The sequence below is a fragment of the Triticum urartu genome, chromosome 3, assembly GCF_003073215.2.
Source record: "Triticum urartu cultivar G1812 chromosome 3, Tu2.1, whole genome shotgun sequence".
Classification (NCBI taxonomy): Eukaryota; Viridiplantae; Streptophyta; class Magnoliopsida; order Poales; family Poaceae; genus Triticum; species Triticum urartu.
In genome coordinates, this window is record NC_053024.1 from 434061910 (window position 1) to 434080266 (window position 18357).

An 18357-nucleotide genomic window follows, 5' to 3' on the forward strand; every position below is an offset into this window, starting at 1 on the left:
AACAACCTTCGGTAACCACATACTATTCCCATTACAACTATAGCATCACCAAACTTTAAGTGTGTAGACCCTACGGGTTCGGGAACCATGCAGTCATGACCGAGACACCTCTCCGGCCAATAACCAATAGCGGGATCTGGATACCCATATTGGCTCCCACATGTTCCACGATGATCTCATCGGATGAACCACGATGTCGGGGATTCAATCAATCCCGTATACAATTCCCTTTGTCCATGGGTATGTTACTTGCCCGAGATTTGATCGTTGGTATCCCCATACCTCGTTCAATCTCATTACCAGCAAGTCTCTTTACTTGTTCCGTAACGCATGATCTTGTGTCTAACTCCTTAGTCACATTGAGCTCATTATGATGATGCATTATCGAGTGGGCCCAGAGATACCTCTCCGTCATACGGAGTGACAAATCCCAGTCTCGATTCGTGCCAACCCAACAGACACTTTCAGAGATACCTGTAGTGCACCTTTATAGCCACCCAGTTATGTTGTAACGTTTGATACACCCAAAGCATTCCTACGGTATCTGGGAGTTGCACAATCTCATGATCTAAGGAAATGATACTTGACATTATAAAAGCTCTAGCAAACGAACTACACGATCTTGTGCTATGCTTAGGATTGGGTCTTGTCCATCACATCATTCTCCTAATGATGTGATCCCGTTATCAACGACATCCAATGTCCATGGTCAGGAAACCATAACCATCTATTGATCAACGAGCTAGTCAACTAGAGTCTTACTAGGGACATGTTGTGGTCTATGTATTCACACATGTATTACGGTTTCCGGTTAATACAATTATAGCATGAACTATAGACAATTATCATGAACAAGGAAATTTAATAATAACCATTTTATTATTGCCTCTAGGGCATATTTCCAACAGTCTCCCACTTGCACTAGAGTCAATAATCTAGTTCATATCGCCATGTGATTAACACTCATAGTTCACACCGCCATGTGACTAACAACCAAAGATTTTACTAGAGTCAATAATCTAGTTCACATCGCCATGTGATTAACACCCAAGCGTTTACTAGATTCAATAATCTAGTTCACATCACCATGTGATTAACACTCAATGAGTTCTAGGGTTTGATCATGTTATGCTTACGAGAGAGGTTTTAGTCAACGGGTCTGCAACATTCAGATCCATGTGTTCTTCGCAAATCTCTATTTCACATTGTAGATGTTGCTACTATGCTCCACTTGGAGCTATTCCAAATGGTTGCTCCACTATACGTATCCGGTTTGCTACTCAGAGTCATCCAGATAGGTGTGTAACGCCCCGAGACCGATATGCCAGGTGTCTTCCAGTTATTCTCTGTTGTTGCCATGCCATTTGCTTGCGTGTTGCATTTCATCGTGTAATCATGTGCATTGCACCATCCTTGTTGTTTCCATGTTCATCATGTGCATTGTCATATTCATGCATGTTGTTTTGTTGCATGCTCCATGTGTGGTTCTTGCACCGTCACTCCTCCTTCCCTCCCTTTTCTTCCATTTCTGCAAGTGCCATTTTTCCCTTCTCTTTTGATGTTCATCTCTTCCCCAATATTCTAACACCATGTACCTAGCCTCTCTGTCAAATTTCATCTCGATTAAAATTGTTTTGGTTAGGGTTAAAAAATGGTTCAAGTTTGAATTTAATTCAAACTTGAATTATTTTTACTTCCTTTAAAAATCTCCAAACCAATTTTGCTAAATAGGGCATGAATTCAGGGTCATGAGGATATTTTTATATTTCTCATACACCTCTCCTTTTTCCCTGTTCTTTTCTCTTTATTTTCTCCTTGAAGAAAATTAGAGAAAAGATAACTGCAACTTTAGGCCAGCCGCAGCCCACTTGGGCCTCCCTCCAAACCGGCCCACCCAGGCCATACTCTCCCGTAGCCCAGCTGCAAGGCCTCTCACCACCCCCTCTCTTCTGGGCCGGCCTCTAAGGCCCAACCGCGCCGCGCGGTAACCCTAGCCTGCACCTGGCTCTCCTCCTAGCGCTGCCACTAGAGAGCCTCGTTCGACCCCCCCCATCTCCTCGATCCCCACAGCGCCGCGCCCGAAACCTCTCTCTCCCTCGAGCCAGGATCCCCTCGCTCGTCCTCCTCCAGATCCCGTCGCCCTCCCCTCCTACCCGTGCTCTGTTCCCCGGCCACCAAGAGCTCGAGACGCCGCTGCCCCTCACCGGATCCTGCAGCCCCGCGCAGTCCTCTCCTCCGCTCCTTCTTCGTCCTCCCGTGCGAGCTGCTGCGACGCTGCACCCCCACAAGTCTAGCTGCGCATCCCCTCTGCGCCAACACCATGGCCTCGCTGGCCGGCCATCGGAGTTGTCGTCCCGACCTGCTATGCCGCGCTCTACCCCTTCCCTGCGTCCCCGTCTCACCGGAGCGCACCACCACCATCGCAGTCCTGCGCCACCTCGCGAGGGACGGCCTCTTGGCTGCCCGCGGGAACCTTGCTCTGCTCCGGCCCCGACCTCCGCCCGTGACAGTTGCTGCTGCCGCGACTCGAGCTGCTGCTCCCTGCTTCTCCACTACCGCCGCCTCTTTGCCATGGCCATCGCCGAGTTCCCCCCCAGGATCCCTTGCAGTCATGTACAGGAAAAACCAAGTCCGAAGACTGACCGTGGACGTGTGCCTGGTGCTACTTGGATTCGTCAAGACCACCTACCTGGATCGTCAACTACTGTCTCTGGGATTTACCAAGTACCACGACGTACGGTGCCCGAACGTCCACCACAACAGCGCCAAGTTCCACCACCGACGACCATTTTGGATACGTCAAGACCCGGACCGACAAGTACCGTGGCACCGAAGACCTTTGATGCGTCAAGTCCCTTTTCGAAAGTGTACCACTGCCGCCATCTTCGGAATTGCTAAGAACGACAAGTACCATGATGCCCGATTCATAGAACAACTACCGTCGCCGATGACCCGAGTACCACTACCATCGACCCTCGAAGACCCCGTGGACGTCAAGTTCCATGTCACGACCCCGAACATCTACGGACGCGTACGACTACCGTTGCCCGAAGAACCGCGAGTCACAAGCGCCGCGAACAACTACCGTCACCGTGGATCTGACAAGTTCGCGAGTACGACTACTTCCCACGACTACCCTCGAGGACATTGGTTCCATCAAGTTCGACGACAACATGGGTACAACTACCGCCGCCGTGATTTTTGACAAGACGTCGTGTACCTCTACCTTCACTACCGTCCCGTTGATCACCGATGACCGATAGTACCACTACTTCCCTCGACGACCCATGAACGACTACTTCCTCTATGAATTCGTTCTGCCCGAAACGCGCGCTTCGAAGGTATACCCTGAGACGACCGTCCGAGAACGTTTGCATGTGTTGTATGGGATGCACCTGTTGTCTAAACCGTTTCCGAGTTGTCACTTGCTCGGTCCTCCTCTTTTGCCTTGTCACCAACATGTGGGGAACCCGGTATCCGGGAGCACCCCACCATCCTTGCATGACACGCTTCTGTCACTTTTCCTTTTGCACCGGTGTCTCCGTGAGCTATCGGAACCGGAATGTTGCCGTGGCACCATTTCCGTTGTCATTGTCGTGGCACCCCTTTCGTTTCCACCACGATGACAAATGCTTCATATCATGCTCTTGTCAACATTTTCATAAAACTTGCATAAACTTGAACATGTGATCCGCATCATGATAATAACACCAAGAATGTTTAAAATTGTTGTTTGCATTAAATTACTAATGCATATGGGGATTTACTGGCTTTGTTGTTTGTTATATCCGGCCCCATTTAAATTGTTTAGATGGTATAGTTTTGTTATGTTTCACCTCTTGACATTCTTAACAACATTTAATATTGGTGAGTACATAACCGAGAGTGAACTAAATAATTGATGTGGTGTTCCGCCAATATGCAACTCGTTGCATATTGGGCTCCACTTAACTTGTAGTTTTGTTTGTGCACTTTGCCATGCCATGCATATTTAAACCGGACATGCATCATACTTGATTTTGCATCATGTCATGCTTATGTGGTGGTTGTTTACTATGTTGTTTGCTTCTTTCCGGGTTACTTCTCTCGTTAGCTTTGGTTTCATTCCGGAGTTGTGAGGATTCGTTCGACTACGTCCGTTTGTCTTCTTCATGGACTCGTTCTTCTTCCTTGCGGGATTTCAGGCAAGATGACCATACCCTCGAAATCACTTCTATCTTTGCTTGCTAGATGCTCGCTCTCTTTCTATGCCTATGCTACGATACCTACCACTTGCTTATCATGCCTCCCATATTGCCATGTCAAACCTCTAACCCACCTTGTCCTAGCAAACCGTTGTTTGGCTATGTTATCGCTTTGCTCAGCCCCTCTTATAGCGTTGTTAGTTGCAGGTGAAGATTGGAGCTTGTTCCATGTTTGGAACATGGTTATTTTGTTGGGATATCACAATATCTCTTATTTATATTAATGCATCTATATACTTGGTAAAGCGTGGAAGGCTCAGCCTTATGCCTGGTGTTTTGTTCCACTCTTGCCGCCCTAGTTTCCGTCATACCGGTGTTATGTTCCTTGATTTTGCGTTCCTTACACGGTTGGGTTATAATGGGAACCCCTTGACAGTTCGCCTTGAATAAAACTCCTCCAGCAAGGCCCAACCTTGGTTTTACCATTTTCCACCTAGCCTCTTTTTCCCTTGGGTCGGCCAGCCCGAGGGTCATCTTTTTTTAACCCCCCCAGGCCAGTGCTCCTCTGAGTGTTGGTCCGAACCGAGTAGACTACGGGGCCACCTCGGGGCAACTTGAGGGTTGGTTTTACTCATAGGATGTCTCATCTGAGTGTGCCCTGAGAACGAGATATGTGCAGCTCCTATCGGGATTTGTCGGCACATTCGGGTGGCTTTGCTGGTCTTGTTTTACCATTGTCGAAATGTCTTGTAACCGAGATTCCGAGCCTGATCGGGTCTTCCTGGGAGAAGGAATATCCTTCGTTGACCATGAGAGCTTGTGATGGGCTAAGTTGGGACACCCCTGCAGGGTTTTGAACTTTTGAAAGCCGTGCCCGCGGTTATGGGCAGATGGGAATTTTTTAATGTCCGATTGTAGAAAACCGGAAACTTATCTTAATTAAACGCATCAACCGCGTGTGTAGCCGTGATGGTCTCTTTCCGGCGGAGTCCGGGAAGTGAACACGGTGTTGGAGTTATGCTTGGACGTAAGTAGTCCAGGATCACTTCTTGATCATAGATTCTCGAACATGCTTTGCCTTCTCTTCTCGCTCTCTTTTGCGTATGTTAGCCACCATACATGCTAGTCGCTTGTTGCAACTCCACCTCATACCTTTTACCCTACATATAAGCTTAAATAGTCTCGATCGCGAGGGTGTGAGATTGCTGAGTCCCCGTGACTCACAAATTACTTCCAAAACCAGTTTGCAGGTGCCGATGAAACCGTGCAGGTGACGCAACCGAGCTCAAGGAGGAGCTCGATGAAGATCGTGTTCGTTATGTTGTTCCGTTTTTCCAGTTGATCAGTAGTGGAGCCCAGTTGGGACGATCGGGGATCTGTGTAGCATTTGGGGTAGTCTTCTTTCATTTTGGTTCCGTAGTCGGACCTTGATTGTATCTGGATGATGTAATGCTTTATTCATGTATTGTGTGAAGTGGCGATTGTAAGCCAACTATGTACCTTTTCCTTATTCATTACATGGGTTGTGTGAAGATTACCTCTCTTGCGACATTGCTTACAATGCGGTTATGCCTCTAAGTCATGCTTCGACATGTGGGAGATATAGCCGCATCGTGGGCGTTACAAGTTGGTATCAGAGCCTTCCCCGACTTAGGAGCCTCCTGATTGATCGAATCGCTGGCGTTGTTGAGTCTAGAAAAATGTTTTGAGTCTTTTAGGATTATATATATCGGAGAGTAGGATTCTTTTTACTCCTCAGTCCCTTCATCGCTCTGGTGAGGCATCCTGACGTAGAGTTTTGACTCTTCTCTTCTCAAATTTCACTAAAAAAAATTTAGGATCATGAGGGTATCTTGGAATCGTTCCGATGGTTTTGTGACGAGAACATTGTTCTTGGTGCCTCCTAACATTTAGGGGTTGTGGCAGTGTCTTCCCCAACAAAGTTTCCTTTTAGCATCGTTAGGATTGACAAAACCTTCTGGTTGTATCACATACAACCTTTCCTCATGGAAACCGTCAAGGAAACTTTGTTTTGACATCCATCTGCCTGATTTCGTAAATGAAAATTCATCAACTGCTAACATAATTCTAACAGACTTCAGCATCGCTATGATCGAGAGAGTCTCATCATAGTCAACTCCTTGAACTTGTCAGAAACTTCTTTGAGACAAGTCGAGCTTCACAAATGGTGATATTACCATTAGTGTATGTCTTCTTCTTAAAGATCCATTTATTCTCAATGGCTTTCCGATCATCGGACAAGTCCACCAAAATCCATACTTTGTTCTCATACATGGATCCTATCTCGGATTTCATGGCTCCTAGCCATTTGTTGGAATCTGGGCCGACCATCGCTTCTCCATAGCTCATAGGTTCATCGTTGTCCAACAACATGACCTTTAAGATAGGGTTACCACTTAGAAGTTGTACACACCCTTGCCGACCTACGAGGTTCGATAGTAATTTGATCTGAAGCTTCATGATCATCATCATTAGCTTTCTCTTCAACTGACGTAGTTGCCATAGAAACATCTTTCTGTGATGCGTTACTCTCTGGTTGAAGTGAAGGTTCAACAACCTTATCAAGTTCTATCTTCTTCCCACTCAATTCTTTCGAGAGAAACTCTTTCTCGAGAAAGGACCTGTTCATAGTGACAAACACTTTGCCCTCAGATCTGAGATAGAAGGTATACCCAATCGTCTTGTTTGGGTATTCTATGAAGACACAATTTTCCGCTTTGGGTTCGAGCTTTTCTGGCCGAAGCCTATCGACATAAGCATCATAGCCCCAAACCTTAAGAAACAACAACTTAGGTTTCTTGCCAAACCATAGTTCATACGGTGTCGTCTCAACGGACTTAGATGGTGCCCTATTTAAAGTGAATGTAATAACCCCAAAATGATAGTGGTAGATCGGTAAGAGACATCATAGATTGCCCCATATCCAATAAGGTTTGATTACGACGTTCTGACACACCATTACGCTATGGTGTTCTAGGCGGCGTCAACTTGAAACGATTCCACCTTGTTTTTAGTGATTGCCAAACTCATAACTCAGATACTCTCCCCTTGATCAAATCGTAGGAACTTGATATTCTTGTTAAGAGGATTCTCAACTTCACTCCGAAATTGAGACTTATGCTTCATTAAGTAAATATACCCATATCTACTCAATTCATGGTGAAGGTGAGAAAATAACGATATCCACCGCGCGCGTCAACACTCATCGGACCGCACACATCAGCATGTATGATTTCCAACAAGTCACTTGCCCGTTCCATTGTTACAAAGAAACGGGGTTTTAGTCATCTTGCCAATGAGGCATGGTTCGCATGTGTCAAGTAATTCAAAATCAAGTGACTTCAAAAGTCCATCGGCATGGAGGTTCTTCATGCGTTTTACACCAATATGACCTAAGCGGCAGTGCCACAAGAAAGTGGTACTATCATTATCAACTCTACATCTTTTGGCGTCAATGTTATGAACATGTGTATCACTATGATCGATATTCAATAAACCATTCACATTGGGTGCATGACCATAGAAGGTATTATTCATGTAAACAGAATAACCATTATTCTCTGACTTAAATGAATAATCGTATTGCAATAAACATGATCTAATCATGCTCGTGCTCAACGCAGACACCAATGCAAACAACATTTATCTGGGTTCAACACTAATCCCGAATGTAGAGGCAGCGTGCGATGGTGATCATATCATCTTTGGAAACACTTCCAACACACATCGTCATCTCGCCCTTAGCTAGTCTCCGTTTATTCCGTAGCTTTTGTTTCAAGTTACCAATATTAGCAACTGAACCAGTATCTAATACCCATGTGCTACTAGGAGTACTAGTAAGGTACACATCAATAACACATATATCAAATATACTTTTGTTGAAGTTGCCAGCATTCTTATCTACCAAGTATTTGTTGGGTTTGGTAGTAATTTCAAAAAATTTCCTACGCACACGCAAGATCATGGTGATGCATAGCAACGAGAGGGAGAGTGTGATCTACGTACCCTTGTAGATCGACAACGGAAGCGTTAACTTGGTTGATGTAGTCGTACGTCTCCACGGCCCAACCGATCAAGCACCGAAACTACGGCACCTCCGAGTTTTAGCACACGTTCAGCTCGATGACGATCCCCGGACTCCGATCCAGCAAAGTGTCGGGGAAGAGTTCCGTCAGCACGACGGCGTGGTGACGATCTTGATGTACTACCGTCGCAGGGCTTCGCCTAAGCACCGCTACAATATTATCGAGGACTATGGTGGAAGGGGGCACCGCACACGGCTAAGAATATGATCACGTGGATCAACTTGTGTCTCTAGGGTGTGCCCCTACCTCCGTATATAAAGGTTCAAGGGAGGGGGGCCGGCCGGCCAGGAGAGGCGTGCCAGGAGGAGTCCTACTCCCTCTGGGAGTAGGACTCCCCCCTTTCCTATTTGGAATAGGATTCGTGGCGTGGGAAAAGAGAGAGAGAAGGAGGGGGGCGCCGACCCCTTCTCTCCTTGTCCTATTCGGACTAGGGGTGGAGGGGCGCGCGGCCCAGCCCTGGCTGCCTCTTCTCTTCTTCCACTAAGGCCCACTAAGGCCCACATACCTCCCGGGGGGTTCCGGTAACCTCCCGGTATTCCGGTAAAATCCCGATTTCACCCGGAACACTTCCGATATCCAAACATAGGCTTCCAATATATCAATCTTTATGTCTCGACCATTTCGAGACTCCTCGTCATGTCCGTGATCACATCCGGGACTACGAACAACCTTCGGTACATCAAAATGCATAAACTCATAATATAACTGTCATCGTAACCTTAAGCGTGCGGACCCTACGGGTTCGAGAACAATGTAGACATGACCGAGACACGTCTCCGGTCAATAACCAATAGCGGAACCTGGATGCTCATATTGGCTCCTACATATTCTACGAAGATCTTTTATCGGTCAGACCGCATAACAACATACGTTGTTCCCTTTGTCATCGGTATGTTACTTGCCCGAGATTCGATCGTCGGTATCCCATACCTAGTTCAATCTCGTTACCGGCAAGTCTCTTTACTCGTTCTGTAATACATCATCCCGCAACTAACTCATTAGTTGCAATGCTTGCAAGGCTTAAGTGATGTGCATTACCGAGAGGGCCCAGAGATACCTCTCCGACAATCGGAGTGACAAATCCTAATCTCGAAATACGCCAACCCAACATGTACCTTTGGAGACACCTGTAGAGCTCCTTTATAATCACCCAGTTACGTTGTGACGTTTGGTAGCACACAAAGTGTTCCTCTGGCAAACGGGAGTTGCATAATCTCATAGTCATAGGAGCATGTATAAGTCATGAAGAAAGCAATAGCAACATACTAAACGATCAGGTGCTAAGCTAATGGAATGGGTCATGTCAATCAGATCATTCAACTAATGATGTGATCCCGTTAATCAAATAACAACTCTTTGTCCATGGTTAGAAAACATAACCATCTTTGATTAACGAGCTAGTCAAGTAGAGGCATACTAGTGACACTCTATTTGTCTATGTATTCACACATGTATTATGTTTCCGGTTAATACAATTCTAGCATGAATAATAAACTTTTATCATGATATAAGGAAATAAATAATAACTTTATTATTGCCTCTAGGGCATATTTCCTTCAGTATTTGAGGCAGTTCCGCTACCAATGACCGTTCCCCTAATAGAAACACTTCGTCTCGGGTTTGGGTTCTTGGGTTTCTTCACTGGAGCGGCAATTAATTTTCAAAGTATGAAAGATTTTTGAATCTATATTAATTTTGAGAATAAAATGCAAAAATACCTTTTGTACCTAGGGACAGCTAGACCCAGAGGCTTACAGGTGGGGGCAGGGTCTGAGTTGACCTCAGTCAATACTTGACTGGTCAACGGGTGAATAGTGCCCGTAGGGGCCCGGTTGCCATGGACTCAGTTTTATTAATTCATTTAATTTGAGATAGTTAACAGGAGTGGCCCACATGTCATTTTCTATTAAATTAAATTAGCACTAAATTAACCCTAACTAATCTAGTCCTAATCAAGCAAGGGCCGGCCGCACTGGACAATGGCCAAGCCGGCCACAACACACACGCATACTACACACTCGGCCATGGCATGCCCATGGCTAGTAGAAAGCAACAGCAGCCGGCGGCAATTGCAATGAGCAGAGCAGCGCAATAGCATAGCGGCAGCGGCTCTAGGCAGCAGCAGAGCAACGGTAGGAGCTTGAGCAGCAGCATGTATGCAGCAGAGTAGCGGGGATCGCGGGCGCGCGGCCCCGGTAGCGGCGGGCGCACGCACGAGCGGGCGCGGGGCACGGCCAGGGCACGGGCTGGCGGGCAGGGGCGCGCGTGGACGCGGCCATATGCAGCGAGCGTATACAGACGCGAAGCTTCGGCCATGGCGACCATGCCCGTGGGGCGACAGTAAATGGAGCGAATCAAGATCGAGGTCGAGGGGAATCAAAGGAGGAGCTCACCACGAGGCGTATGGAGAGCTCGGGGAGGCGCGGGGTGGTCCATAGCCGAGGCAATCGACGGCGAATGGCGGCGGCCGTGCGCGGAGAAGACGGTCGATGGCGGCGCACGGGGCCCTCCTAGCTCGAGACCTTAGTCGAGGGCGAAGGAGGCGACGATGCAGGAGCCCCTCCATGTATTATCAAGCACCGGGGAAGCCAGTGGCCGTGACGACGACAGCCACCATGGCGAGCAGCTCGGGCATGAACAAACTCTAAGTGAGAGAGAGGGAGCGAGGGGATTTGGGGGCTAGGGTTTGGGGACGGAGAGAGGGGCGTCCGGGGGGGGTGTTATGTAGTCGTCGGGGAGGCAGGGATGGTCGCCACGCACGGCACAGCCGGCGGATGGCCGCCACGGCTCCGCTGCCTTCCACTGTAGCGGGAGGTTGAAGGACAGGTGGGTGGGCTGGGCCATTGTTGCTAGTTGGGCTGTTGTGCACGTGGGTGTTTTCTTTATGTTTTCTATTTTTTTGTTAAATAAATTATAACTCCTGTTTTACATTCATTTTGAACACCAAATGAATTTAGTTCTACAAGATACTTCACACATAATTCAAATAAAATATTTTGGTGCAGCACGCAAAGTTTTCAGGTTACTAGAAAATGTTCAGATTTATGTTTCAATTTAAATGCTCACATATAAATGTTGCTGGTCCAACTATTGGTTGCTATGGTCAAATTAGTAATCCAAGTAAAGTTTATCTTACTTTATCATTGTTTAGGGATTTAATCAGATGGTATGAACATTTATTGAAAATCTAGAAAACATTTTTGTTTTCTTATTTCTGAAAGTTGAATTCGAGAGTTGAATTTAATTCTTTTAATCATGACGACATGGCAAATCAGCAGGAGATTACTGTAGCACGATCTTTGGGGTGTTACAAGTTTCACTAGTGGCTTCTCTCAAGATAACATATATTATGGTGGGTGAACAAATTACTGCCGAGCAATTGATAGAAAAGCGCATAGTTATGAGAATATCTAGGCATGATCATGAACATAGGCATCACGTCCGTGTCAAGTATACCAAAATGATTCTGCATCTACTACTATTACTCCACACATCGACCGCTATCCAGCATGCATCTAGAGTATTAAGTTCATAAGAACAGAGTAACGCATTAGGCAAGATGACATGATGTAGAGGGATAAACTCAAGCAATATGATATAAACTGAAGGAAATATGCCCTAGATGCAATAATAAAGTTGTTATTCATATTTCCTTATATCATGATAAATGTTTATTATTCATGCTAGAATTGTATTAACCCGAAACTTAGTACATGTGTGAATACATAGAGAAAACAGAGTGTCCCTAGTATGCCTCTACTTGACTAGCTCGTTAATCAAAGATGGTTATGTTTCCTGACCATAGACATGCGTTGTCATTTGATGAATATGATCACATCATTAGAGAATGATGTGATGGACAAAACCCATCCGTTAGCTTAGCATTATGATCGTTGAGTTTTATTGATATTGCTTTCTTCATGACTTATACATGTTCCTCTGATGATGAGATTATGCAACTCCCAAATACCGGAGGAACACCTTGTGTGCTATCAAACGTCACAACGTAACTGGGTGATTATAAAGATGCTCTATAGGTGTCTCCAAGGTGTTTGTTGGGTTGCAATAGATCGATATTAGGATTTGTCACTCCGAGTATCAGAGAGGTATCTCTGGGCCCTCTCGGTAATGCATATCACTATAAGACTTGCAAGCAATGTGAATAATGAGTTAGTTGCGGGATGATGCATTACGGAACAAGTAAAGAGACTTGCCGGTAACGAGATTGAACTTGGTATGATGATACCGACGATCAAATCTCGGGCAAGTAACATACCGATGACAAAGGGAACAAAGTATGTTGTTATGCGGTTTGACCGATAAAGATCTTCGTAGAATATGTAGGAACCAATATGAGCATCCAGGTTCCGCTATTGGTTATTTACGGGATATGAGTCTCGGTCATGTCTACATAGTTCTCGAACCCGTAGGGTCCGCACGCTTAACGTTTGGTGACGATCGATATTATGAGTTTATGTGATTTGATGTACCGAAGGTTGTTCGGAGTCCCGGATGAGATCACGGACATGACGAGGAGTCACGAAATGGTCGAGACGTAAAGATCGATATATTGGAAGGCTACATTCGGACATTGGAAAGATTCCGAGTGATTCGGGTATTTTTTGAAGTACCAGAGAGTTACGAGAATTCGTCGGAGGGGTCAATTGGCCTTAATGGGCCTTAGTGGAAAGAGAGGGCAGCAAGGAAGTGTGGGGTGCACCCCCTAGGCCCAAACCGAATTGGTTTAGGGCTTTCGGGGCCGGCCCCCACTTTCCTTCTCCCCTCCTCCTCTTTCCTTCCCCTCATAGTTGGACTAGGAAAGGGGGAACCTACTCCTAGTAGGAGTAGGTTCCCCCCCTTGGGTCACATCCTATGAGGCCGCCGGAACCCTACCCTGGCTCCTTTATATACGGGGGCAGGGGGCACCCTAGAACACACAAGTTGATTGTTCCAAGCCTTGTGCGGTGCCCCCTTCCACCATAATCCACCTCGGTCATATCGTTGTAGAGCTTAGGCGAAGCCCTGCGTCAGTAACTTCATCATCACCGTCATCACGCCGTCGTGCTGATGAAACTCTCCCTCGACCTCTTGGATCGTAGAGTTCGGGAGACGTCATAGAGCCGAACGTGTGCAGATCGTGGAGGTGTCGTACTTTCGGTGCTAGGACCGGTCGATCGTGAAGATATACGACTACATCAACCGCGTTGTCATAATCTTTCGCTTACGGTCTATGAGGGTACGTGGACGAACACTCTCCCCTCTTGTTGCTATGCATCACCATGGATCTTGCGTGTGTATAGGAATTTTTTTGAAATTACTGCGTTCCCCAACAGTGGCATCCGAGCCAGTTCTATGCGTAGATGTTATATGCACGATTGAACACAAAGGAGTTGTGGGCATGGGTATATACATATTGCTTGCCGTCAGTAGTTGTTTCTTGATTCAGCGGCATTGTTGGATGAAGCGGCACAGACTGACATTACGCATACACTTAAGCGAGACTGGTTCTACCGACGTGCTTTGCACACAGGTGGCTGGTGGGTGTTAGTTCTCCAACTTTTAGTTTGAATCGGATTATGAAAATGGTTCTTTCTGAAGATCAAAAAGCAATCACTATACCGTGTTGTGGTTTTTGATGCGTAGGTAAGAATGGTTCTTGCTCAGGCCCGTAGCAGCCACGTAAAACTTGCAACAACAAAGTAGAGGACGTCTAACTTGTTTTTTGCAGGCATGTTGTGCTGTGATAGGGTCAAGACGTGATGAAGATATAAATTGTTGTATGAGATGATCCATGTTTGTTAAAGTTATCGCAACTGCAGAAGCCTTATGGTTGTCTCTTTATTGCATAAGATGCAAGCGCCCATATAATTGCTTTACTTTATCGCGCTATATACGATAGCAATAGTTGCAAAAGCAATAGTTGGCGAGACGACCATGTGACGACACATTGATAGAGATCAAGATGGATGGAGATCATGACGGTACTTTGGAGATGGAGATCAAAGGCACAAGATGATAATGGCCATATCATGTCACATATTTTGATTGCATGTGATGTTTATCTTTTATGCATCTTATTTTGCTTAGTTCGACGGTAGCATTATAAGATGATCTCTCACTAAATTTCAACGTATAAGTGTTCTCCCTGAGTATGCACCGTTGCGACAGTTCGTCGTGCTGAGACACCACGTGATGATCGGGTGTGATAAACTCTACGTTCACATACAACGGGTGCAAGCGAGTTTTGCACACGCGGAATACTCGGGTTAAACTTGACGAGCCTAACATATGCAGATATGGCCTCGGAACACTGTAGACTGAAAGGTCGAGCGTGAATCATATAGTAGATATGATCAACATAGTGATGTTCACCATTGAAAACTACTCCATCTCACGTGATGATCGGACATGGTTTAGTTGATTTGGATCACGTGATCATTTAGATGACTAGGGGAAGTCTATCTAAGTGGGAGTTCTTAAGTAATTTGATTAATTGAACTTTAATTTATCATGAACTTAGTCCTGATAGTATTTGCATATCTTTGTTGTAGATCAATAGCTTGCGATATAGCTCCCCGTTTATTTTTTGATATGTTCCTAGAGAAAACTAAATTGAAAGATGATAGTAGCAATGATGCGGACTTGATCCACGATCTGAGGATTATCCTCATTGCTGCACAGAAGAATTATGTCCTTGATGCACCGCTAGGTGACGGACCTTTTTGTAGGAGCAGATGCAGACGTTATGAACGTTTGACAAGCTCGGTATGATGACTACTTGATAGTTTAGTGTGCCATACTTTACGGCTTAGAACCGGGACTTCAAAAACGTTTTGAACGCCACAAAGCATATGAGATGTTCCAAGAGCTAAAATTGGTATTTCAGACTCATGCCCGCGTCAAGAGGTATGAGACCTCTGACAGTACTTTGCCTACAAGATGGAGGAGAATAGCTCAATGAGTGAGCATGTTCTTAGAATGTCTGAGTACTACAATCACTTGAATCAAGTGGGAGTTAATCTTCCCGATAAGATAGTGATTGACAGAGTCCTCTAGTCACTATCACCAAGTTACTAGAACTTCATGATGAACTATAATATGCAAGGGATAATGGAAACGATTCCCAAAGCTCTTTGCGATGCTGAAATCGGCGAAGGTAGAAATCAAGAAAAAGCATCAAGTGTTGATGGTTGACAAGACCACTAGTTTCAAGTAAAAGGGCAAGGGAAAGAAAGGGAACTTCAAGAAGAATGGCAAGCAAGTTACCACTCCCATGAAGAAGCCCAAAGCTAGACCCAAGCCTGAAACTGAGTGCTTCTACTGCAAAGGAAATGGTCACCAGAAGTGGAACTACCCTAGATACTTGGCGGATAACAAGGATGGCAAAGTGAACAAAGGTATATTTGATATACATGTTATTGATGTGTACTTTACTAGTGTTTATAGAAAACCCCTCGGTATTTGATACTAGTTCAGTTGCTAAGAGTAGTAACTCGAAACGGGAGTTGCAAAATAAACAAAGACAAGTTGAGGACGAGGTGACGATGTGTGTTGGAAATGATTCCAAGGTTGATAAGATCACCATTGCACACTCCCTTTACCTTCGGGATTAGTGATGAACCTAAAATAAATGTTATTTGGTGTTTTCGTTGAGCATAATATGATTGGATCATGTTTATTGCAATACAGTTATTCATTTAAATCAAAAAATAATTGTTATTCTGTTTACATGAATAAAACCTTCAGAGGTCATACACCCAAGGTGAATGGTTTATTGATTCTCGATCGTAGTAATACACATATTCATAATATTGAAGCCGAAAGATGCAAAGTTAATAATGATAGTGCAACTTATATGTGGCACTGCCGTTTAGGTCATATTGGTGTAAAGCGCATGAAGAAACTCCATGCTGATGGACTTTTGGAATCACTTGATTATGAATCACTTGATGCTTGCGAACCATGCTCCATGGGCAAGATGACTAAGACTCCGTTCTCCGGAACAATGGAGCAAGGAACCGAGTTATTGGAAATAATACATACTGATGTATGCGAATCGATAAGTGTTGAAGCTCGCGGCGGGTATCATTATTTCCTGACCTTCACATATGATTTGAGCAGATATGGGTATATCTACTTAATGAAACATAAGTCTGAAACATTTGAGAAGTTCAAAATTTCAGAGTGAAGTGGAAAATCATCGTAACAAGAAAATAAAGTTTCTATGATCTGATCACAGAGGCGAATATTTGAGTTACGAGTTTGGTCTTCATTTGAAACAATGTGGAATACTTTCACAACTCACGCCACCTGGAACACCACAGCATAATGGTGTGTCCAAACGTTGTAATCGTACTTTATTGGATATGGTGCGATCTATGATGTCTCTTACAGATTTACCACTATCGTTTTGGGGTTATGCATTAGAGACAAACGCATTCATGTTAAATAGGGCACCATCTAAATTCGTTGAGATGACACCGTATGAACTATGGTTTGGCAGGAAACAAAAGCTGTCATTTCTTAAAGTTTGAGGTTGCGATGCTTATGTGAAAAAGTTTCAAACTAATAAGCCCGAACCCAAATCAGAGTAGCGTGTCTTCATAGGATACCCAAAATAAACTGTTGGGTACACCTTCTATCACAGATCCAAAGGCAAGATATTTTGTTGCTATGAATGGATCCTTTCTAGAGAAGGAGTTTCTCTCGAAAGAAGTGAGTGGGAGGAAAGTTGAACTTGATGAGGTAATTGTACCTTCTCCGGAATTGGAAAGTAGTTCATCACAGAAATCAGTTCTAGTGATTCCTACACCAATTAGTGAGGAAGCTAATGATGATGATCATGAAACTTCAGATCAAGTTACTACCGAACCTCGTAGGTCAACCAGAGTACGGTCCGCATCAGAGTGGTACGGTAATCCGGTTCTGGAAGTCATGTTACTAGACCATGACGAACCTACGAACTATGAGGAAGCGATGATGAGCCTAGATTCCGCAAAATGGCTTGAGGTCATGAAATCTGAGATGGGATCCACGTATGAGAACAAAGTATGGAATTTGATTGACTTGCTCGTTGATCGGTGAGCCATTAAGAATAAATGGATTTTCAAGAGGAAGACGGACATTGATAGTAGTGTTACTATCTACAAAGCTCGAATTGTCGCAAAAGGTTTTTGACAAGTTCAAGATGTTGACTACAATGAGATTTTCTCACTGGTAGCGATGCTTAAGTCTGTCTGAATCATGTTAGCAATTGCCACATTTTATGAAATCTGGCAAATGGATGTCAAAACTTCATTCCTTAATGGATTTCTTAAAGAAGAGTTGTATATGATGCAACAAGAAGGTTTTGTCAATCCTAAAGGTGCTAACAAAGTGAGCAACCTCCAGCGATCCATCTATGGACTAGTGTAAGCATCTCGGAGTTGGAATATATACTTTGATAAAGTGATCAAAGCATATGGTTTTATACAGACTTGCGATGAAGCCTGTATTTACAAGAAAGTGAGTGGGAGCACTACAACATTTCTGATAAGTATATGTGAATGACATATTGTTGATCGGAAATAATGTAGAATTTTCTGGAAAGCATAAAGGAGTGTTTGAAAGGATTTTTTCAAAGAAAAGACCTCGGTGAAGCTGCTTACATATTGAGCATCAAGATCTATAGAGATAGATCAAGACGCTTGACATATTTTCAATGAGTACATACCTTGACAAGATTTTGAAGTAGTTCAAAATGAAAAAGTCAAAGAAGGAGTTCTTGCCTGTGTTGCAAGGTGTGAAGTTGAGTAAAGACCCAAAACCCAACCACGGCAGAAAATAGAAAGAGAATGAAAATTCATTCCCTATGCCTCAATCATAGGTTCTATAAAGTATGCTATGCTGTGTACCAGACCTATTGTGTACCTCACCATAAGTTTGGCAAGAGGGTACAATAGTTATCCAGGAGTGGATCACTGGACAACGGTTAAAATTATACTTAGAGGACTAAGGAAATATTTCTCGATTATGGAGGTGATAAAGAGTTCGTCGTAAAGAGTTACGTCGATGCAAGCTTTGACAAC